This window comes from Melanotaenia boesemani, chromosome 24 (assembly GCF_017639745.1).
Source record: "Melanotaenia boesemani isolate fMelBoe1 chromosome 24, fMelBoe1.pri, whole genome shotgun sequence".
In the NCBI taxonomy this organism is placed as follows: domain Eukaryota; kingdom Metazoa; phylum Chordata; class Actinopteri; order Atheriniformes; family Melanotaeniidae; genus Melanotaenia; species Melanotaenia boesemani.
Window position 1 is genome coordinate 178,433 of NC_055705.1, and position 25,688 is coordinate 204,120.

Below are 25,688 nucleotides of genomic sequence, written 5' to 3' on the forward strand. Positions count from 1 at the left end.
TCTTTGCTGGGCGCTATGGCACCGATTGATATGGGGAAGTCCATCAGGAAAGCTTCCCATCTGTGGTCAACTGGCCTTTCTGTGGACATGGAACTGGAAAATGTAGCTGTTAGACAGTTGAGATGTGAGACCTGCTGACATCAGCACTGAGAGAGGCAGTGTTTACCTCTGGTCTTGGGAGGACGTGCCCGCGGCCTCGACCGTATCTGACAGGCCTGATCCCTGGCGCAGCGTCTTGCAGCTGTGGCATGGAAGAGAGAGGGAAAGGAGGGGGTAGGGGAATGGGGGATTGATTGGCGGGTTAAGATAGGGTTCATATTCAGTGGGAGCGATATATCCTTTTCTAACAATTCTTGAACTAATAATTACGTGTTCAAAGTTACATAAGCTGCTAGTTCTGTTGATTGAAAGACGGGAAATTGCCTCACCAGAGTTTAGGAGAGGAAAAGAAAACTCACTGCTTCCAGAGACGGTGCAAGTCAGACTTGGGATTGGCCACAGGGAGTCCAGTGGTCCCCAGAAAAAAACTGCCCTGGTCATCCCCAGGTTCACCTTGTCTCCTCAGGTAGAGCGGCCTTATATGTGCAAAGTAAGCATTAAACCACTGCAGTTGGGAAACAAAACAAAACAGAGTTAGTTTTTTTTTAAAAAGTCAACTGCCTGTAAAAATGGTTTCCTGCTACCTGACAACAAAAAAAGAACAGACAATACTAAGCTTACCCTATCCTCATCGGTGGTGATGAAAACGCCGTCCGCTAATGTCTGGAATCTGACCGACATCCCAATGCCGGCGTTCACCTGCCTGTCATTCCAATCGGTTACCTGCAATGGAGGGGTGTTGTTTTTAAACCAGGATTCAGATAACGGGGAAGGTACTGCAGACAAAAGTGTCAGAAAAACAGAAAACATCTGCGGGGAACATAAAAGTAGGTGCATGCTTACCTTGAAATCCACTACGGTCTTTGCTGACTTCCGGTATTTTACCATCAGCGTGGCCATGCAGAAGTAGCGGTACATGGTCATGTTGTGATGTGACAGCTTGTCGCCCGTTTGCAGCCTATGGCAAGCTTTCTCCATCCACTGTTCAGCCATCTCCAGCAGATGCTTGTGCTCAGAACTGTAGTGACATGCATATGAGAAATGTATTACACATCACAACCACAGAGGCCCCTTAAAGGTGAATGGCATCATAAGCATAACCCACCTGACTTCTTCTCCCAGCTGTTCCCTCACCGGTTCACCGCTTACAAAGAACCCCTTGGCTTTCAGAAGCGCGACCAGTGACTGGCAAGACTTTGGATCTGGGACGATGGAGGTCAATTCCCAGAGTTCCCAGCATCTACCGACCTTTGTCCACCGTTTCTGAGATTCCTTGGCTCGCTTTAGTTCCTCGGCCCGCTCCTGGTCCGTGTTGTCCTTCATGCACACTCTTTTTAAGTGCAGGGGGAGCGAATCGAACCCCCTTTTGCAGCGGAGGCGGTACACAATACGCCTGTCGGGGCCTTCCCTTCCAGACCCAAGACAAACAAGAATTCATTCATCAGATGTTAGCAGATGCATATGCATGAAGTGAAGTGTACAGTAGTGAGATTCTTACTTACATCTGTCTTACAATATGGACAACTCTCTTATCTGTGGAAAAACAGCACAAAGTTCAAGACAAAAACTGTGCCTAACAAGCCATGCAACACCACAGCAGCTCCTGTGCACCACAACAGCACCAGTTTAACACCACAGCAGCACCAGTTTAACACCACAGCAGCACCAGTTTAACACCACAGCAGCACCAGTTTAACATCACAGCAGCACCAGTTTAACACCACAGCAGCACCAGTTTAACATCACAGCAGCACCAGTTTAACATCACAGCAGCACCAGTTTAACATCACAGCAGCACCAGTGTAACACCACAGCAGCATCAGTTTAACACCACAGCAGCACCAGTTTAACATCACAGCAGCGCCAGTGTAACACCACAGCAGCACCAGTTTAACACCACAGCAGCTCCTGTGCACCACAACAGCACATGTGCAACACCACATCAGCACCAGTTTAACACCACAGCAGCACCAGTTTAACACCATAGCAGCACCAGTTTAACATCACAGCAGCACCAGTGTAACACCACAGCAGCACCAGTTTAACACCACAGCAGCACCAGTTCAACATCACAGCAGCATCAGCTTAACACCACAGCAGCACCAGTTTAACACCACAGCAGCACCAGTTTAACACCACAGCAGCACCAGTTTAACACCACAGCAGCATCTGTGCAACACCACAGCAGCACCAGTTTAACATCACAGCAGCACCAGTTTAACATCACAGCAGCACCAGTTTAACACCACAGCAGCATCTGTGCAACACCACAGCAGCACCAGTTTAACATCACAGCAGCACCAGTTTAACACCACAGCAGCACCAGTTTAACACCACAGCAGCATCTGTGCAACACCACAGCAGCACCAGTTTAACACCACAGCAGCAGGAGTTTAACATCACAGCAGCACCAGTTTAACACCACAGCAGCATCTGTGCAACACCACAGCAGCACCAGTTTAACACCACAGCAGCACCAGTGTAACACCACAGCAGCACCAGCCGGCTTGGCCCCTAAATGTATCACATTAATTCTACAGTAAATTCAGCAACTAGTCTTCAGTGACCGTTTACTTCAACTGTGGGCCTTAATAGGCCTTAACAGGCTACAATAAATTGAGAGGATACTCACTTGCTCTCTCCTCCGTCCGCTGTCGAGCCCCATGTGTTGCACGAACGTGCTCTCCTCCTCTTGTACCCGGACTGTTGGGCGGGGCTTGAGTCTGCACAGTTGCATCGGTTACTGGTATTCATTCAAGACCTATGGAAATTGGGTCAATCAGGGGGCAGTCTGCACATGTGCATCCATCACTAGTTTTCACACAAAAACTGTGGAAATGGGGGACAGTCTGCACATGTGCATCTATAACTGTTTTTCACTCAGAACCTGTGGAAATCGGGTCAGCCGGAGGACAGTCTGCACATGTGCATCTATAACTGTTTTTCACTCAGAACCTGTGGAAATGGGGTGAGCCGGAGGACAGTCTGCACATGTGCATCTATAACTGTTTTTCACTCAGAACCTGTGGAAATGGGGTCAGCCGGAGGACAGTCTGCACATGTGCATCTATAACTGTTTTTCACTCAGAACCTGTGGAAATGGGGTCAGCCGGAGGACAGTCTGCACATGTGCATCTATAACTGTTTTTCACTCAGAACCTGTGGAAATGGGGTCAGCCGGAGGACAGTCTGCACATGTGCATCTATAACTGTTTTTCACTCAGAATTTGTGGAAATGGGGTCAGCCGGAGGACAGTCTGCACATGTGCATCTATAACTGGTATTCACTCAGAACCTGTGGAAATGGGGTCAGCCGGAGGACAGTCTGCACATGTGCATCTATAACTGTTTTTCACTCAGAACCTGTGGAAATGGGGTCAGCCGGAGGACAGTCTGCACATGTGCATCTATAACTGGTTTTCACTCAGAACCTGTGGAAATAGGGTCAGCCGGAGGACAGTCTGCACATGTGCATCTATAACTGTTTTTCACTCAGAACCTGTGGAAATGGGGTCAGCCGGAGGACAGTCTGCACATGTGCATCTATAACTGTTTTTCACTCAGAACCTGTGGAAATGGGGTCAGCCGGAGGACAGTCTGCACATGTGCATCTATAACTGGTTTTCACTCAGAACCTGTGGAAATGGAATCAATTTTGTCTGTCTTTACTCCACACAGACACCAGGCTCCTTATCCCCAACGCACAGCGCATCCGCCTAAACGGTATCCGAGCCAATATCTGGACTCACGGCTGGAGGCCTCAGGGGACAAAGTCTATGCTGGAGTTTCTGGCAGAAAAAATCAAGACAGCTATAAGAAGGAAACGGAGATCGGATGATTTGATGAAGCAGCTTGTGGCGTCGTCCACTAATGCTAAAAAACCTTTGTTTTAGCGACACTGAGACCTAATTTGTGCATGTGTGTGGTTTTTTTGTGTGTTTAAATAAAACTAAAAGAGGGACACAGCTTTCCTTTAATTGTCTCCCTACCCATCTTTTGGCTGTACACCTGCAAGTTCCCAGCCTGCGAGAACCAGAGGATGGCATGCAGAACATATGCATCAAACGAAGCTATGTCCAAACTCAGTACATTTTAGTTGTGGTGCGATATTCTAAAAGATTTCATACTGAATTGTATGTAACATGGTGCTCTTGTCTTCTGCTTTAAAGACCAACTCATTCATATTCCGCTATAGAATCAACCGATCATAAAATGAATTTCTGATTTAGAAAAAGGTTCAAAATAAAGTAGATTTTGGTAAATAATGTGTAAATATTTATACAATAACTGTCCCTAACAAAAGCTTTTGGATGAAACACCACTCAGGAATGTTTTGATCATTTTCCCACTGACTTTAAAGGGAAAATGACATTCAGGACAACTCTAGAATGCTCCCTTTTCCACTTATGCATCAGACATGCAGAGATGTGCAGGTTTTTCTCAGATACGCAGAGATGTGCATGTTTGTCTCACATATGCTGCCCTGTCTAGCGCTTTTGAACAGCCGAGTTCAGAGTGCAGAGGAAGGGGCTATATTTAATCCAATTAAATATTCAATTAAAATTAGCAATTTTTAACCCTTTTAATTGTGACTCTTTTTAAATAAACATTTTCATGATGAAATGAACTTAAGATGTATGGATTCAACAAATAAAATCAATGGAACTAAGAAAGAGGGTGACAGCCACCATTGCCGCTGCTCGATCAGGTTTGCCTCACATATGCCGTTCTGTGTAACGCTTTTAAACAGCCAAATTCAAAGTGCAAAGGGTGCAGTGACTTCTCTGGACCAGCAGGTGGTGGCATTGCTACACAATACATAAACCACACAGATGAGCAAAAATACCATGAATAAAAAAGTTCAAGGAGAAATAGGCATGTTTTGATTCTTTTATAAACATGAACGTTGTCAGGAACAGAGGGGGGGAAACTTCCTGAAATTGGTTTTGCAAAGAAGGCACCAAATTAGGAGGAGATAACCAAAACAAAACTAATTACATTAACTATTTATTTACTCAACCCTCGGTGAAGTGTGCTGTTTTTTGATGATATAAATTCAACTGGGTTACGTTTAGGGATTAATTCGACTGGGTTAGTGTTCAGTCAGTGTCATTTCCTGCACAACACTAGCTCTTTCTGTAAACAAGCTTATTAACAAAACCCATGGTTTTAAAACCAATTATGCTGTTAAAACACAGCTTCTTATTTTTTCCATTTTAGCAGTTTTCATCAATCTCCAAAATATAACGAGATTCTAGCTTTTCACTCTTTCAATGCTGAGTTCAATAGTGATGTCACAGGTTTTTGGGGGGGAGAAAATAAAGACAAGCCATTCAATTTCCAATTAAAAAGCATATATTGAAAAGACTGGAGGCAAGAGATACATTTTGCCAGATATTTATTAAAAACAAACAAGCAATTTCAAAATAATAAAATAAACAATGAACAATAAGGTAAACAATAAAATTAAATTTTTAAAAAATTACTTACAAAAACAATACAACTATTTACAAAAATGAATAAAATATACAGTAGACGTGGCTAAATCAGAAGTTCTTGATATTCCTCCAAAAACCCCAACCAGCTATCGACTGATGGGTAACTGCAAAAACAGAAATGCACGTGTCACCATCATTTAGTTCTGATAGACAGTGATGACTTCAGCACTGAAAGAGACAATGTTTACCTTTGGTCAAAGGCCCCTCCTTCCCAACACACTGGAGACTCCTGCCAGTCATACAGTTGGTCGCTAGCGTGAGGAGAAAAGAGGTATGAAAAGGACTAAAAAGATAACCAGATGCGCTCACCAACATCTTCCTCCCATCCTCTGGATCTTACTTTCAAAGTACTGGAAAGTGCCCATGTTTTCTTACCTGTGCTCCAAGCCCCCTCCTCCCAAATGCCCAGCCGCCCCCGGACTCCCAGCATCCTTTGAGTTGCTCGCTAGCGTGAGGAGAAAAGATAGCCGAGAAAAAACAAGGTGAGGTTTTAAGTCTGGCATGTGGGTGTTAATGGATGCTGTACCATGCTCTGACAGAAATAACAGGTATGAAAAGGACTAAAAAGATAACCAGATGCGCTCACCAACATCTTCCTCCCATCCTCTGGATCTTACTTTCAAAGTACTGGAAAGTGCCCATGTTTTCTTACCTGTGCTCCAAGCCCCCTCCTCTCAAATGCCCAGCCGCCACCGGACTCCCAACATCCTGGAGTTGCTCGCTAGCGTGAGGAGAAAAGATAGCCGAGAAAAAACGAGGTGAGGTTTTAAGTTGGGTGTTAATGGATGCGCTCATAACTGTAGCGACATGCATATGAGAAATGTATTACACATCACAACCACAGAGGCCCCTTAAAGGTGAATAGCATCATACGCATAACCCACCTGACTTCTTCTCCCAGCTGTTCCCTCACCGGTTCACCGCTTACAAAGAACCCCTTGGCTTTCAGAAGCGCAACCAGTGCCTGGCAAGACCTCTGATCTGGTGTGACGGAGGTCAATTCGCAGAGTTCCCAGCGTCTGCCGACCTTTGTCCACCGTTTCTGAGATTCCTTGGCTCGCTTTAGTTCCTCGGCCCGCTCCTGGTCCGTGTTGTCCCTCATGCACACTCTTTTTAAGTGCAGGGGGAGCTGATCAAACCCCTTTTCGCATCGGAGGCAGTAGACAAAACGTCTGTCAGGTCTTTCCCTTCCGGAACAGAGGAGAAAGAGAATTCTTTTATCAGATGTTAGCAGCTGCATTTGCATAAAGTTCTGCAAGGTTTTTCTGGCCCAGTCTGATGTCATTTAACTACCAAGTTCTCCAAATAAAACAGGAGATGGCGACTCAAACTGCCACAGCTTCCCGTTCCTTCATGATGCATTCAGTGCAGTTCTGAAATTACAACTCTTAACAGTCTATTGTGTAAGAATAACTATGATATTGAGCAATAAACATCAGGATTAATTGGAATCTATTTGGGCTTCCTCGTGGCTTAAGTAAGTATATTTATTATTACTTCATTATTGTAAATGGAAAAAAATAAATCATTTTCTAAATTCCTTTATTAAAATGTGATTAAGCAAAGATTAAATGATGACACTTTTTTAAGCAGCATCAGGTGCAGGACAAAATTGGCCACATCTGTTTTGTGTAGCTGCTTGAGTTTCTCTCTGAAGACCGTAATTACAATGTTAGCACGTGTAAACTTAATTTGGTGTTCCAGAAGAACAAGCTAGACTGATTCGAAGTAAGCTAAAAGTAATCCAAAAGTATTTAGAATATATTACATGACTAATCTGAGCGATTATAGATTACATTTTAGTAATCAGTTTTCTTCAGGGGAATACATTTTAAGGGGAACCCTCCCAACACTGTGCGCTACCCAGTAATAACAACAATATTAACAATAATAAAAAGGTCAAATAAAACAAGCAGGGTTCAGTTTACACATGCATGCATGCAGGCAGGCAGGCAGGCACAGGCAGGGCATTCCATCATGCATCAATCCATGCAAGGCGATCAACATGCAAGGACACACAGACTGTACTTACATCTTACACACTGAAAGGAACATCCTCTGGATCTTACTTTCAAAGTACTGGAAAGTGCCCATGTTTTCTTACCTGTGCTCCAAGCCCCCTCCTCCCAAATGCCCAGCCGCCCCCGGACTCCCAGCATCCTTTGAGTTGCTCGCTAGCGTGAGGAGAAAAGATAGCCGAGAAAAAACAAGGTGAGGTTTTAAGTCTGGCATGTGGGTGTTAATGGATGCTGTACCATGCTCTGACAGAAATAACAGGTATGAAAAGGACTAAAAAGATAACCAGATGCGCTCACCAACATCTTCCTCCCATCCTCTGGATCTTACTTTCAAAGTACTGGAAAGTGCCCATGTTTTCTTACCTGTGCTCCAAGCCCCCTCCTCCCAAATGCCCAGCCGCCACCGGACTCCCAGCATCCTGGAGTTGCTCGCTAGCGTGAGGAGAAAAGATAGCCGAGAAAAAACAAGGTGAGGTTTTAAGTTGGGTGTTAATGGATGCGCTCATAACTGTAGCGACATGCATATGAGAAATGTATTACACATCACAACCACAGAGGCCCCTTAAAGGTGAATAGCATCATACGCATAACCCACCTGACTTCTTCTCCCAGTTGTTCCCTCACCGGTTCACCGCTTACAAAGAACCCCTTGGCTTTCAGAAGCGCGACCAGTGCCTGGCAAGACCTCTGATCTGGTGTGACGGAGGTCAATTCGCAGAGTTCCCAGCGTCTGCCGACCTTTGTCCACCGTTTCTGAGATTCCTTGGCTCGCTTTAGTTCCTCGGCCCGCTCCTGGTCCGTGTTGTCCCTCATGCACACTCTTTTTAAGTGCAGGGGGAGCTGATCAAACCCCTTTTCGCATCGGAGGCAGTAGACAAAACGTCTGTCAGGTCTTTCCCTTCCGGAACAGAGGAGAAAGAGAATTCTTTTATCAGATGTTAGCAGCTGCATTTGCATGAAGTTCTGCAAGGTTTTTCTGGCCCAGTCTGATGTCATTTAACTACCAAGTTCTCCAAATAAAACAGGAGATGGCGACTCAAACTGCCACAGCTTCCCGTTCCTTCATGATGCATTCAGTGCAGTTCTGAAATTACAACTCTTAACAGTCTATTGTGTAAGAATAACTATGATATTGAGCAATAAACATCAGGATTAATTGGAATCTATTTGGGCTTCCTCGTGGCTTAAGTAAGTATATTTATTATTACTTCATTATTGTAAATGGAAAAAAATAAATCATTTTCTAAATTCCTTTATTAAAATGTGATTAATCAAAGATTAAATGATGACACTTTTTTAAGCAGCATCAGGTGCAGGACAAAATTGGCAACATATGTTTTGTGTAGCTGCTTGAGTTTCTCTCTGAAGACCGTAATTACATTGTTAGCACGTGTAAACTTAATTTGGTGTTCCAGAAGAACAAGCTAGACTGATTCGAAGTAAGCTAAAAGTAATCCAAAAGTATTTAGAATATATTACTTGACTAATCTGAGCGATTATAGATTACATTTTAGTAATCAGTTTTCTTCAGGGGAATACATTTTAAGGGGAACCCTCCCAACACTGTGCGCTACCCAGTAATAACAACAATAATAACAATAATAAAAAGGTCAAATAAAACAAGCAGGGTTCAGTTTACACATGCATGCAGGCAGGCAGGCAGGCACAGGCAGGGCATTCCATTATGCATCAATCCATGCAAGGCGATCAACATGCAAGGACACACAGACTGTACTTACATCTTACACACTGAAAGGAACTGGGGAAAGAGTGAAAAAAACAAGTTAACGTTAAATCAGATATTGCTTTCACATTCCTTTTGATCAATAAAAGTCTGTAGTAAATCATCTTTTCAAGGTTTGTTTGTTTCTGCTGCCCCAGAAAAGTGCGGGGCACTTCTACATTGCTAATGTTGTTTTTTTCTAATTCTTCAAATAAAAAGAAAAAGCAAGTGTGTGCTGCTTCCCTGAATGACAGTCCATAGTTATTGGTGCGTTTTGTTAAACTATAAATACGCTACTGCTAAAGTGTGAGTGTTCAACATAAGATTCATGAACAAGTGCGTTTTTCGTGTAACCTGCAGCAACGCAAACATTTTGAAAACATCTTTCTATAGCCTTATAGTTGATTATTCAAATAACAGTAGGGAAAAATACCAAATGTTATATTAATAACCTGTCATATTTTTTTTTCTATTTACTGTAGTGATTATGCATAAATATAGTAGCACAGTTTGATGGAGTAATTTACACCGTCGGAGCGCTTACCACGATTGCCACTGCTCGATCCTCAATCTTGCTGATTATCTGCCAAACGGCAGGATATAGAGTGATGGTTCTTTGACCCTTCTCCCCATTTTGCTGGGTGGCGAGTTGAATGGACACGCCCCCGAGGCTGTACGTCATTGGTGGGCGGAGCTACGCACGCTTTTTGGACGTTTTTGCCTGATTTCTATGGAACCGAAGGCAGTAGATGGTCATGGAAAGCGGCGAATGAGAGCCTGTGGCCGAATGAAACGTAATAGAGACAGTCCTTGGCACAGGAGCTGTGGAGAGAAGCTCCCTCAGACTTTAGGGTTAGATGAGTGTGCAGGGCAAGGCCTAAGAACCGGAGCATGCCACCCAGTCAGAGACCGAGACTTGACCTTTGACCTCAGGTCAAAAAAGTGAAGGCATTAGCAGAGATATGCAGGTTCTTCTCATATACGCAGAGATTTTCAGGTTTGTCTCATATATGCAGAGATGTTCAGGTTTGTCTCACATACGCAGAGATGTGCAGGTTTGTCTCACATACGCAGAGATGTGCAGGTTTGTCTCATATAAGCAGATACGTGCAGGTTTGCTCCATATACGCAGATACGTGCAGGTTTGCTCCATATATGCAGAGATGTGCAGGTTTGTCTCATATATGCTGCCCTGTGTAGCGCTTTTGAACAGCCGAGTTCAGAGTGCAGTGCAGGGGCTGTCCAGTGGAGGGTGCCAGAGTGCTGGGGCTGGGTGGGGCTGGGGCTGGGGCAGGGCTAGAGCAGGGCTGACATAGGAAAGAGGGTGATAACCACGATTGCCACTGCTCGATTCTCAATCTTGCTGATTATCTGCCAAACGGCAGGATATAGAGTGATGGTTCTTTGACCCTTCTCCCCATTTTGCTGGGTGGCGAGTTGAATGGACACGCCCCCGAGGCTGTACGTAATTGGTGGGCGGAGCTACGCACGCTTTTTGGACGTTTTTGCCTGATTTCTATGGAACCGAAGGCAGTAGATGGTCATGGAAAGCGGCGAATGAGAGCCAACTTCTGCAAATGTTACAATGATATTCTGCATACAGGCAGGTGTTTGTATGAAACTCACATCATTCCCACCATCTAGCTGTGGCTTGGGGTCCCTTCTTCCCTCTCCATCCTCTGTTCCCTTTGAAGAAAGAAAATAAAATGACTAGGACTCTTTCTAAGCTTAAATTCTGCAAATGTTACCATGATATTCTGCATACAGGCAGGTGTTTGTATGAAACTCACATCATTCCCACCATCTAGCTGTGGCTTGGGGTCCCTCCTTCCCTCTCCATACTCTGTTCCCTTTGAAGAAAGAAAATAAAATGACTAGGACTCTTTCTAAGCTTAAATTCTGCAAATGTTACCATGATATTCTGCATACAGGCAGGTGTTTGTATGAAACTCACATCATTCCCACCATCTAGCTGTGGCTTGGGGTCCCTCCTTCCCTCTCCATCCTCTGTTCCCTTTGAAGAAAGAAAATAAAATGACTAGGACTCTTTCTAAGCTTAAATTCTGCAAATGTTACCATGATATTCTGCATACAGGCAGGTGTTTGTATGAAACTCACATCATTCCCACCATCTAGCTGTGGCTTGGGGTCCCTCCTTCCCTCTCCATCCTCTGTTCCCTTTGAAGAAAGAAAATAAAATGACTAGGACTCTTTCTAAGCTTAAATTCTGCAAATGTTACCAAAATATACATTGGTCTGCAAAACAACACATAGCCTTCCACTGAAGAAGGAAAACCCAGTTGTCACAGAAATAAGCTGACACTGACAAAAGTATGAGAAATTATAAACTAATATTTAGTTGAACAATCCTTTGAGGCCATCACTGCAATCAGCTGTTTTCTGGAACTCTCCATCAGACTTCTACACCTGTTCACAGGTGTTCTGGCCCACTGCTCATCATCATCATACTGTCATTGCTCCAGGACAGAATTGTGTGTTTTCTTTTAAGTATTTTTTCATCTCAATTCAATTTTAACAAATGTCTTATTAACGTAATGATAATTTAGCCAATTTTTATCTTTTATGACCTTTTTCAGTGTCCTGTTATTTGACTTACTATTAAAAATGTAGCTTTTTCTTTAATGGAAGGAATGAATAATTTTGTAGACAAAGGTGGGTATTTACATCATTTTCTCCTTCACCCTCCTCTAGCTGGCCGCACTCCCTCATGTGCTGCTGACCAGCCTTCAGGAGGTCATGCAGTCTCTGGAGAAATTCAAAGTTTCTCCTGTCTCTGATCCTCAGCACATAACAGGCTTCTTCTTCTTGAACTGACTGGGTCCTCTTCAGAGCCGGCATCCTGCAACTCTCTTCCCTCTACAGAGAGAGGGAGGGAGACAGAGTGAGTGAAAGAGAGAGAGTTGGAATTGAACTGTACATCTGCCAAACTTTGGCTCTGACAATAAATCTGCATAAAACCAATATGATAAAATTCCTGAGAAGAACGGCGGGTCAGGGAAAACACAGCATTTTTTTCTTGGTCTCTCATGAACTGGAACACACACAAGGCTGAAACGTACTTTGGACCACGCATCACATCCACAGGACACTCTGACCTGGTTGTGGATGATCTCAGAGAGAAAGGCTGAGCTGAGCTCTACCAATTCACCTGAGCACAGTGACTGATGACACGCTGAGGAAGGCATCAACCAAGTACAAACTCGGTGACCACAGCTTGTCCATAGAGACGGGAACACACCTGGCTGTCCTGAGGGGACAGGGTGTGTCAGCTCTGTCCACACAGGCAGGTGGAGACAGAGACGCACTTCCTGCTGCACTGCAGCAAATATGAAAATATAAGAACTGAGTTCTTTTCAAAAATACCATAGTTGTTGACTTTGATTCTCTAACTGGCCAAAACAAAATGCAGTCAGCAGCTGCAGAATGGGCCAGATTGTGCCACAGCCAGAAGGACAGCACCTGACATGCCTGCTTATATTTATAGCCTTTAAAACTCACAATCTGCTTTTGAGGTTCTCAATGAATATCATATGTTTGAATGTATACACTTGTTATTTTGTATTCATATATGTTTTTGTTCAATTTCTCCCCATACTTTTCTGACTGTTATTATTTACCTCATTTGTAACACTGTAATCGCTGTGGCAATTCTGCAAACATCGTCATAAGTAGGAGAAAAAAAACAACATGCCCTGTTAGCACGGGTGTATGGGCTTTCTGCAGCTTCCCGTAACGCAGACTTAACGGCGTGTTCGTCAGACATGTTACAAAAAAATGTTGTGTAAAATGTAACCTGCAAGTTGCACTTTCATTCAGGAACGCGGTTAGCAACATGGCCTACCACATCTTCTGAAGTTATCTTGTTAGAGGCCAACATACAGAAAGACAAACACTGGCAGTAAACGGCACAGCTACAGTAGCTATAAACGAGCCTAGCTTAACGCCAGGAGCTACAATTGCAATGAAAGGAGAATAAGAGGCGGGTGCTCGTTGTCCCGCGCAAAACATCAAGCTACGTTATGTATATGCGGGTGCCAAACTTCATATTAACAGTTAAGTACACAAGCAAAGTGCCCATACCCAAATTGTCATCCACCTCGTCCACGCTCCACACGCCGTGCTGTCTGCGCACCAGGCCCGCAGTTCAGCGTTAAAAAGGGAGGGGGGGGGGGGCTGTCCGGACATGTGTAGTGGTGCGTTGCAGTTGTGCAGTAATTCCGAGCTGCCAAAGGTGAGTAGTTTAATGCAGCTTTGCCACCAAATTATGACCTTTTCATTTTATCATTGTCCATCACAGCTGGACTTATTTAGCATTTTATTCCTAAGTTTTTTAGGTTTTAGTAGTTGTTATGTCATTTTGGTATTATTACAAAAAGCAGACTGAGAAACTTTGTGGACCAGACCTTTGATATGTTTTAAGTGCTGACGTGATAATCTTGGAAGTTTCTCTTTCTCATTTTCTTCTGAAAGCAGTTTTTATTAACTTAGATAGACATAGTGGTTGTTTCTAAATTACTTCTACTGATTTGTTTCACTTGTGAGACAGCAGATGTGATCCATCCATCCATGCCTGCATCCATCCATGCCTGCATCCATCCATGCCTGCATCCATCCATCCACCCTTCCATCCATCCATCCATCCATCCATCCATCCATGCCTGCATCCATCCATCCATCCATCCATCCATCCATCCATCCATCCATCCATCCATCCATCCATGCCTGCATCCAACCATGCCTGCATCCAACCATGCCTGCATCCATCCATGCCTGCATCCATCCATCCACCCTTCCATCCATCCATCCATCCATCCATGTCTGCATCCATCCATCCATCCATCCATCCATCCATCCATCCATCCATCCATCCATCCACCCTTCCATCCATCCATCCATCATCCATCCATCCATCATCCATCCATCCATCCACCCTTCCATCCATTCATCCATCATCCATCCATTCATCCATCATCCATCCATCCATCCATCCATCCATCCATCCATCATCCATCCATCCATCCATCCATCCATCCATCCATCCATCCATCCATCCATCATCCATCCATCCATCCATCCATCCATCCATCCATCCATCCAATCATCCATGTATGTATGCACACGTTGCTGCGGTCATGCATTCGTCAGGCATTATTCTGGTGAGCAGCTGACCAGGCTAAAGTCTCCATCTAGTGGACAAAACAAGCCACCGCATCATGTGTTTGTTCTTTCAGGTGTTTTAAGACAATACATTTGAACATTCTACATCCCTGCTTATTACAACTATTCCGAATAGATGATATGATTCAATAAGTGATGAAGTATCTATCACAGGATTGATTTAGGCAAACTGATTCTAAAATGATAACAATGCACACAGTTTGTTTTTTTGGTGTAAACACTTGTCATTTTGAAGATTGGAATACTTTGTGTTTGGAATCTGCAGGTCATTCGCAACTCTGCTTCTAGACTTCTCACTAAGACCAGAAAAAAATAATAATAACAGCAATAATAATAATACATTTTATTTATTAGCACCTTATCAGAACACCAAAGGTCACTAAGTGGAAAAAAAAGTGGACCACATCAGTCCAGTTCTGAGGTCTTAGGGTAAACTGGTTGCCTGTTAGACTTGAAGTTCTGATGCTGGGATACAAAGCTCTGGATGGTTCAGGACAATAAAAAACATGAGTGACCTTCTGACCCGGTATGAACCCAGCAGACCCCTCATGTCATCTGGATCTGGTTTTTCCTCAGTCCCCAGAGTCAGAATGGAGGAGCTGCATTCAGTTTCTATGCTTCACATGTCTGTAAACAGGCGGGCGTCTGTAGAGATTGTTTCATAGGCCATTTTATTCCAAATAAAAACACTGCAGAGCAAATTATTATAAAGCTAAAGGTTAGAAGTGAACATAATATGACAGAAGAGTTTTATGTGTGCAATTTCCACTTGTTATTTTAGAGAGCTGATGGTAGTAAGGCAGGTTAACAGTGAACAACTTTTTATATATTTTGCAGTCATAAGTTCATCATTCTTTGACCAATCAGCTCAGTTTTATAATAACAATAATACATTCTATTTATTTAATGATTTTAATAAAACTCAAAACAGCTGTACACATTAAAATATAAAAGAACATTACAAAACAAAATGTCATTCAAATAGTAATAAGTTGGGAAAATAAATTAAAAACACGTACATTGTTTTTACATTGTTTTATGCCATTCCTAGTGATATATATACATAAACAATGTGATGCATATTACATGAAATGTCATGGGAGCATAATAAAAGCATCAGGTGTTAACTAGCTGTCTAAATTAAACCAATCTTGTGGTTGCAGGACAACCAGCGTATGAAATAACCAGGCTGATCCAGACTGGGCATCATCCTTGCATCGGAGGCTGACATCAGTTCGACCCACCAACACTCTGCACTCTGCACGACGAGGCAGACGGGAGGAGATGCAAAAAGAGGCACACATCATTGAGGAACAGACAACGGAGAGTCCATCTGACCCTGATCCCAGTTTTTAAAAGTTTTGGAACATGTCTAAGTTGTGCATAATAAAATAAGTCCATGACATTTGAGGTCCTCCTGATTCTTTTTGACTCTTGCACATAAAGCACCAGTGTTTAATAGTAAATATAATAGGAAATATGCTACAAAACAGGCATGACAGTTTCAATTAGATGGGTGGGGTTTTTATTTTACTGAAGTAACAATGAAAAGACAGCAACAACACAAAAAGTACACAGGAGTCAACCAACACTGGAACACAGAGAGCAGATCTAAAAGTCATGCTGCAGACCAGACCTTCAGTGGTGTTGGGATGTTGGGAGTGCAAGACCTTTAGGCAGAAATGAACACATTAGCAGAAAGACAATAAAAATGAAGAAAAGTGTTATTTGCTTGTCTGCACCAGTTTATGATTTGCAGAGGTGGAAAAAGTACTATTAATAATCCAAATAAACACTTTTGAAATAAACTTTTACAACACTATAACAAGAGAGAAACTAAAACCAAATCATCCAAGGTGAAAATGCTGAGTAATTCCTTATTAATAAATGTGCAAATTTTTCATTCTATAGTAAACATAATTCATAAATAGTATTATGTTACTGAATTGAAATGAATACACTGACTGTTTATTTTAAGAAATTAAATAAAGTGCCATGCTCCACTGAATATTCTGCCTACTGAATACTAGCATTAGACACATTTATCAGCATATGCATGATGAATTTATTGCCATGTTTGCACTTGAACATAATGAGCTGTCTCAAATGTGGTCAATAATTTCCTCCATCTCTACATCTGAAAAACATGAACCTGTTCAGGCTGATTTTCCTCCGACCACATTTATTTTCTACTCAGTAAGGGAGAGGTTTCCAAAGAATTACCATCAGATCAAACTACTTAATATAGTATTAAGTAAGCATATATGATGTTGATCACCACACTCTCACTAACATTAATCTTTTATGCCCATGGTTAATATAAAATAAACCAGATTGAGGAAGCAAACTAACTTCAACCATCAAGTGCACCTGCATTCATTACAGCACAGTTAGCTTACCTTTGCTATGATCACTGTGTTGTTAATGTTGAAATGTTGACAGGTCCTGCAACCAGCCACTTATGAAATGCTCATGTCCTTCGAGTGAAGGTATGTACTCGTCCCTCTTTTTTTCCCATCTTTCGCAGCACAGCTGACAAAGACCGATCAGAGCCTGTATCTGTCACATCTGTCTGTCATGGCATTCATGTATCTTTCAAACAATGGTGTTCACAAAGATGGAGCAGGAATGGAGGGGTGGAAGCCACGATGCATCTGACTCAGGCTGACTCCCTGTGAACAGGTGCCAATGGGATGCTGCAGTAACTTCTCTCCACCAGCAGGTGGTGGCATTGCCATACAATACATAAACCACACTGATGAGCAAAAGTACCATTAAGAAAAAGTTGAAGGAAGGATAGGAATGACCTGATGCTTTTATAAACATGAATATTGTCAGGAACAGAGAGGGAAAAAAACTTTACAATAACTTTTTATTTACTTAAACCCTTGGTGAAGTGTGCTGTTTTTTGATGATATAAATTCAACTGGGTTACATTTAGAGATTAATTTGACTGGGTTAGTGTTCAGTCAGGCAGTCAGTGACATTGTACTTACTCCTTTAATAACACAGCTCCTACTTCCAGTTTCTGATCTCTGGAGGGGAAAAAACTTCCTGAAATTTTGTTTTCCAAATAAAGTCATCAAATTACGAGTAGAAACCAAAAACAAACCTAATAACATGAACTATTTATTTACATAACTCTAGGTCAAGTATCTTGCTATTTTGGTCATGTAAATTCAACAGGATTAGATTAATTTAAGGTTGAACTGGGGGACAGTCTGCACATGTGCATCTATAACTGGTTTTCACTCAGTACCTGTGGAAATGGAATCATTTGGTGGAGAGTCTGCACATGTGCATCCATGAAAGGGAGAGAGAGAGATAGAGAGAGAGGGAAAAGCACATAGGCCAGGCTCAGGGGTGGGGCTTTACAGTGCAGGTGCCGGCATTTTCAAGAGTTGACTGCTGTCAGTGCACTTCACAATTCTTCTGAGAAGTTTTTTCCCTTCTGCATATAATTTGCTTTTAAGATAGGTAAGTTTCCCTAAAACTATAGCTGAAGTTCTGATGTTTGTTTGTTTAAATATGGACAGCTCACAATGTCAACTTCTGAATTTTAGCCTATGTAGCATGTGTGCATCGTCTTAGGCTACATGAAGTGCTTTGTACTTCCATAAGTATTATTTCTCTGATGAATTTTTACTTGTACTCAGCTACATTTTCAACATAAATTCACACAGCTGACAATGTCAACTTCTGAATTTTAGCCTGCGTTGCATATGTGCATCGTGTCACGTTAATGAAGTCCTCTGTACTTTCAGCAGTATGTATTTCTCTGACAACATTTTACTTTTAAGCAAGTTACATTTTCAACATAAATATGCACAACTCTGTCAGTCAGCAAGTACTGTGACAGGGAATATTAGCCAGCAAGGAATGGCGAGTTTATTTGTGTAGCACATTTTCAGGTTCCAGATACAGCACAGAGTAGTGATAGCTACCGACTGCAAAGGCACTTTGAAAGAGGATTCTGAATTCAGCAAGTGTGACGTGTATTTTCTATCTTTTGTTTAGACAGCATGGCAGGAGTCCAGGTCACAGACGATGACACCGAGCTGGAGCCCCTGGACGAAATGCAGGTCCAACATGAAGTTTTTGCCCGGTTCTTGGCCTCTGAGGTGTCCTTGTTCCGGGAGAATCTGGAAAAGTTTGGGAAGGAGCTCCGGGAGAGTTTGCAGGCCCTGAAGCAGGAATTGGTCGAGCAGGTGCATGCCGAGGCAGAACTGACAGGGCGCTCTTTAGAGCAAAGGCTCATGGTGGCCCTCGAAGACCGGGTGACTGACCTCAGACAGACGCTGACGGGGACCCAGCAGGGAACGCAGGAGGGAGATCCAGGGCTCAAGCCAGCGGGGTCTCGAGTGGCGTCCCCCGGACCCTCCTCGCCACGGCCAGGCTCATCTGTAAAGAGGAGTTTGTCGCCACCTGCTCTGGCTAATCCTCCCATTTTGAATGTTTTGTCATTCACTGTTGGGGGGGAGGGCTGCTGCTGAGCTGACTACGCTGTCTGTCTGTTTGTCTTTACTCCACACAGACACCAGGCTCCTTATCCCAAACGCAGAGCTCATCCACCAACGTGGCATCCGAGCCAATATCTGGACTCCCGGCTGGAGGCCTCAGGGGGACAAAGTCTATGCCAGACTATCTGGGAGAAAAAATCAAGACAGCTGTAAGAAGGAAACGGCGATCGGACGATCTGATGCAGCAGCTTGTGGCGTCGTCCACTAATGTTAAAAAACGCTTGTTGTAGCGAAACTGAGACCTGTTTTTTGCATGTGTGTGCATGTGTGTTTTGTGTGTTTTAATAAAACTAAAACTGTTGTTGTTCTTGCTAAATGGAAGTGCACCTCATTTTGATTTTTTTTTTTTAATAAAACTTGTTTTTTGTGTGAAACATGACTCCTTTTTCAATAATTTGTTGTTGCTAATCAAGGTAGCAGTGAACATTAAGATATAGCAGGAAAGGTCTATGATGTGGAGGACAGTAAGACCAGATAAAAACAAGAGCAAAGACGGGTATTGTCAAAACGGGCTGAATGTGCAAACTCTGGCTTCGGAACAAAGCACATAATAACAAAAAATAAGTTTTCCGAACATTTTTTATCTGACAAAACCAAGAAAAAGCCATGGGAAAAAATATTATTATAATTGCTATTTTCACAACGCCCTCTCTAAGACACTGATGGTGTTTTTTAAGGCGCCATGCATTTAGGGTTGGGGCAGGGCTGACATAGGGAAAGAGTGTGATAACCACGATTACCACTGTTCGATCCTTTAGTTTCTCAGTGTTTTTAAACCAATTTTTTTGCTACAGTAATCCAATATAAAATTAAAATCAACAATTTTTAACCCTTTTAATTGTGACTCTTTTCAAATTAACATCTTAATGATGAAATGAACTTAAGATGTATGGACTGAACAAGTAAAATCAATAGGGTTAAACATGCTTAGGGTTATATATATATATTATAATATAATATTTGTATTTACAAGAATTTATGCAACCGCAGGCATTGAACTGGGGGCTTCAAGCTTATTACTATATAAGGAGCAGAACAATCAGTTCAGAGATCACAGAAACAGGCCAACAAACTGGAGCCTGCCACCAAGTGTTAGAAAGAGACTTGTGACCTTTGACCTGGAGCCGAAAGAGTGGAGCCATGTTCAGGGATGTGTAGGTTTGCCTCACATTCGCAGAGATGTGCAGGTTTGCTCCATATATGCAGATATATGTAGGTTTCCTCCATATATGCAGATACATGGAGGTTTGTCTCACATACGCAGAGATGTGCAGGTTTGTCTCATATAAGCAGATACGTGCAGGTTTGCTCCATATACGCAGATACGTGCAGGTTTGCTCCATATATGCAGAGATGTGCAGGTTTGTCTCATATATGCTGCCCTGTGTAGCGCTTTTGAACAGCCGAATTCAGAGTGCAGTGCAGGGGCTGTCCAGTGGAGGGTGCCAGAGTGCTGGGGCTGGCTGGGGCTGGGGCTGGGGCTGGGGCAGGGCTAGAGCAGGGCTGACATAGGGGAAAGAGGGTGATAACCACGATTGCCACTGCTCGATCCTCAATCTTGCTGATTATCTGCCAAACGGCAGGATATAGAGTGATGGTTCTTTGACCCTTCTCCCCATTTTGCTGGGTGGCGAGTTGAATGGACACGCCCCCGAGGCTGTACGTCATTGGTGGGCGGAGCTACGCACGCTTTTTGGACGTTTTTGCCTGATTTCTATGGAACCGAAGGCAGTAGATGGTCATGGAAAGCGGCGAATGAGAGCCTGTGGCCGAATGAAACGTAATAGAGACAGTCCTTGGCACAGGAGCTGTGGAGAGAAGCTCCCTCAGACTTTAGGGTTAGATGAGTGTGCAGGGCAAGGCCTAAGAACTGGAGCATGCCACCCAGTCAGAGACCGAGACTTGACCTTTGACCTCAGGTCAAAAAAGTGAAGGCATTAGCAGAGATATGCAGGTTCTTCTCATATACGCAGAGATGTTCAGGTTTGTCTCATATACGCAGAGATGTTCAGGTTTGTCTCACATACGCAGAGATGTGCAGGTTTGTCTCACATACGCAGAGATGTGCAGGTTTGTCTCACATACGCAGAGATGTGCAGGTTTGTCTCATATAAGCAGATACGTGCAGGTTTGCTCCATATATGCAGATACGTGCAGGTTTGCTCCATATATGCAGAGATGTGCAGGTTTGTCTCATATATGCTGCCCTGTGTAGCGCTTTTGAACAGCCGAGTTCAGAGTGCAGTGAAAGTTAAAAGTGGAAAGTCAATGTCCTTCCAGACAGTAACATAGGCTCACTAACCAGAACTGAAATAAGCAAATCACAATTTAATTAGTGATGACTTAAACATTTCTAATTCAATATAATATTTATATTTGAAATCATTTTTACAACTCCAGGCATTGAACAGGGGGCTTCAAGCTTATTACTATATAAGGAGCAGAACAATCAGTTCAGAGGTCACAGAAACAGGCCAACAAACTGGAGCCTGCCACCCAGTCAGAGACAGAGACTTATGACCTTTGACCTCAGCCCAAAAATTTAGGCAATTTGCACCAGTGTTGCAGTATGTGTGCTGCCCACACCCAAAGAAAAGGTTCAACAAATGAACATAAATGCTATATTATTTTAAAGATCATATTGAACTTATTGGCTTGTTCTATAATTACTATCCAACATAAAAGAAATTAGCATGAATCTCATTGAAAAAATTAACCAAAATTAAAATTAACCAAAGCTCAAGCATGAAAAAACTTATTAGAACTGATGAATATAAATAGCAGCTATTTTTATTATAAATATGATACACAAGAACAACATCACCAAAAACATTAGAGATAACAATAACTAGAAATCATGATTCTGAATGAAAGGAAAACAGAACTGATGACTTTAAACAGGAGTTTCCCTTCCTTGTCATAAATACAATGATACACCAATACTTCACCAAAAACAGAAGAGAAGACAATACCAGAGGACTGACCATAACCGGAGACTCTGAATAATAATGTCACTGATAATATGAGTCTTTTTAGTCGTCTAGCCATTGGAGGTCCATGCCTTCGCCTTGGAAGGACCCTCGCCGCACACCGTAGTCCCACGTCAGCTCTTCGTCTACCTTTATGTTTCTTGTGGCCAAGAACAGGATAGTGTCCTTTGGTCCATCAGGAAAGTTCATTTGGAATACCACGGGTTTCACATTGAACGCCTTGCCAGAATGGTTCATGCGCCGTCCAAAGGTTTCCTGGCCCTGATGACACTCGCAGGGGAAGGTCTGGGCATCGATGCAGAGCTTGGTGCCGAGCTTTCCTCTGAAGAAGAAAATGTAGCTCATTGTTCCCTCCTGCATTTCGTCCATCTTCTTCTTGCCCTCTGCCTCAGAGATCAGCTGTCCGTGATAGTCGCAGATGACATCTCCTTTTGAGAAGGGCATGGTTGCAATGATGCCTTCATAGAAGAGCAAAGAAAAAAAACAACATCATATAAACAGCTGTCACTCTCCTGCCATGGCAAAGTCATTATAGTGCATTTGCCTTTCTATATTTCCTCACCTTTACCCTTGGGCTCTCCAAAATCTTTTATGTCAATACCCTTCCACTTTTGCTCCACCACTGACTTGATGATGTCCTGGCGGTCCTCAATGGCTGTCTTTATTTGGAGAGACCCATGCCTTTAGAATTTCTACTGCAGAGGGGATATTGCTTTTCCACCCGTCCTTCTCCACAATGGCTTTGATTTTCTCTTCTGTTGGCCGCTCCCTTCTGCAAGAAGCTGGGAAGAAACAAGTGGATGAGTGAGCGAGTGAGCGAGTGAGTGAGTGAGTGAGTGAGCGAGCGAGTGAGTGAGCGAGTGAGCGAGTGAGTGAGTGAGTGAGTGAGTGAGTGAGCGAGCGAGCGAGTGAGTGAGCGAGCGAGTGAGTGAGCGAGCGAGTGAGTGAGTGAGTGAGTGAGTGAGTGAGTGAGTGAGTGAGTGAGTGAGCGAGCGAGTGAGTGAGTGAGTGAGTGAGTGAGTGAGTGAGCGAGTGAGTGAGCGAGTGAGTGAATATACAAAAACAAAGCTCGTGCCTACCGGATACATAGTGCACACGCTTTTCCAATTGCATGCGCCTCCACTTGAAGTAAAAAGAGCGGTGGTTCTCATATCCGCTGCTGACCATGTCCTCTTTGCTGGGCGCTATGGCACCGATTGATATGGGGAAGTCCATCAGGAAAGCTTCCCATCTGTGGTCAACTGGCCTTTCTGTGGACATGGAACTGGAAAATGTAGCTGTTAGACAGTTGAGATGTGAGACCTGCTGACATCAGCACTGAGAGAGGCAGTGTTTACCTCTGGTCTTGGGAGGACGTGCCCGCGGCCTCGACCGTATCTGACGGGCCTGATCCCTGGCGCAGCGTCTTGCAGCTGTGGCATGGAAGAGAGAGGGAAAGGAGGGGGTAGGGGAATGGGGGATTGATTGGCGGGTTAAGATAGGGTTCATATTCAGTGGGAGCGATATATCCTTTTCTAACAATTCTTGAACTAATAATTACGTGTTCAAAGTTACATAAGCTGCTAGTTCTGTTGATTGAAAGATGGGAAATTGCCTCACCAGAGTTTAGGAGAGGAAAAGAAAACTCACTGCTTCCAGGGACGGTGCAAGTCAGACTTGGGATTGGCCACAGGGAGTCCAGTGGTCCCCAGAAAAAAACTGCCCTGGTCATCCCCAGGATCACCTTGTCTCCTCAGGTAGAGCGGCCTTATATGTGCAAAGTAAGCATTAAACCACTGCAGTTGGGAAACAAAACAAAACAGAGTTAGTTTTTTTTTAAAAGTCAACTGCCTGTAAAAATGGTTTCCTGCTACCTGACAACAAAAAAAGAACAGACAATACTCAGCTTACCCTATCCTCATCGGTGGTGATGAAAACGCCGTCCGCTAATGTCTGGAATCTGACCGACACCCCAATGCCGGCGTTCACCTGCCTGTCATTCCAATCGGTTACCTGCGATGGAGGGGTGTTGTTTTTAAACCAGGATTCAGATAACGGGGAAGGTACTGCAGACAAAAGTGTCAGAAAAACAGAAAACATCTGCGGGTAACATAAAATAGGTGCATGCTTACCTTGAAATCCACTACGGTCTTTGCTGACTTCCGGTATTTTACCATCAGCGTGGCCATGCAGAAGTAGCGGTACATGGTCATGTTGTGATGTGACAGCTTGTCGCCCGTTTGCAGCCTATGGCAAGCTTCCTCCATCCACTGTTCGGCCATCTCCAGCAGATGCTTGTGCTCAGAACTGTAGTGACATGAATATGAGAAATGTATTACACATCACAACCACAGAGGCCCCTTAAAGGTGAATGGCATCATACGCATAACCCACCTGACTTCTTCTCCCTGCTGTTCCTTCACCGGTTCACCAATCACAAAGAATCCCTTGCCTTTCAGACAGCTGACCAGTGACTGGCAAGACTTTGGATCTGGGACGATGGAGGTCAATTCCCAGAGTTCCCAGCATCTACCGACCTTTGTCCACCGTTTCTGAGATTCCTTGGCTCGCTTTAGTTCCTCGGCCCGCTCCTGGTCCATGTTGTCCTTCATGCACACTCTTTTTAAGTGCAGGGGGAGCGAATCGAACCCCCTTTTGCAGCGGAGGCAGTACACGATACTCCTGTCGGGGCCTTCCCTTCCAGACCCAAGACAAACAAGAATTCATTCATCAGATGTTAGCAGATGCATATGCATGAAGTGAAGTGTACAGTAGTGAGATTCTTACTTACATCTGTCTTACAATATGGACAACTCTCTTATCTGTGCAAACACAGCACAAAGTTCAAGACAAAAACTGTGCCTAACAAGCCATGCAACACCACAGCAACTCCTGTGCACCACAACAGCACATGTGCAACACCACAGCAGCACCAGTTTAACACCACAGCAGCACCAGTGTAACACCACAGCAGCACCAGTTTAACACCACAGCAGCTCCTGTGCACCACAACAGCACATGTGCAACACCACAGCAGCACCAGTTTAACACCACAGCAGCACCAGCACCAGTTTAACACCATAGCAGCACCAGTTTAACATCACAGCAGCACCAGTGTAACACCACAGCAGCACCAGTTTGACACCACAGCAGCTCCTGTGCACCACAACAGCACATGTGCAACACCACAGCAGCACCAGTTTAACACCAAAGCAGCACCAGTTTAACACCACAGCAGCATCTGTGCAACACCACAGCAGCACCAGTTTAACATCACAGCAGCACCAGTTTAACACCACAGCAGCACCAGTTTAACACCACAGCAGCACCAGTTTAACACCACAGCAGCACCAGTTTAACACCACAGCAGCACCAGTTTAACACCACAGCAGCACCAGTTTAACACCACAGCAGCATCTGTGCAACACCACAGCAGCACCAGTTTAACACCACAGCAGCACCAGTTTAACACCATAGCAGCATCTGTGCAACACCACAGCAGCACCAGTTTAACACCACAGCAGCACCAGTTTAACACCACAGCAGCACCAGTTTAACATCACAGCAGCACCAGTTTAACACCACAGCAGCACCAGTTTAACACCAAAGCAGCACCAGTTTAACACCACAGCAGCATCTGTGCAACACCACAGCAGCACCAG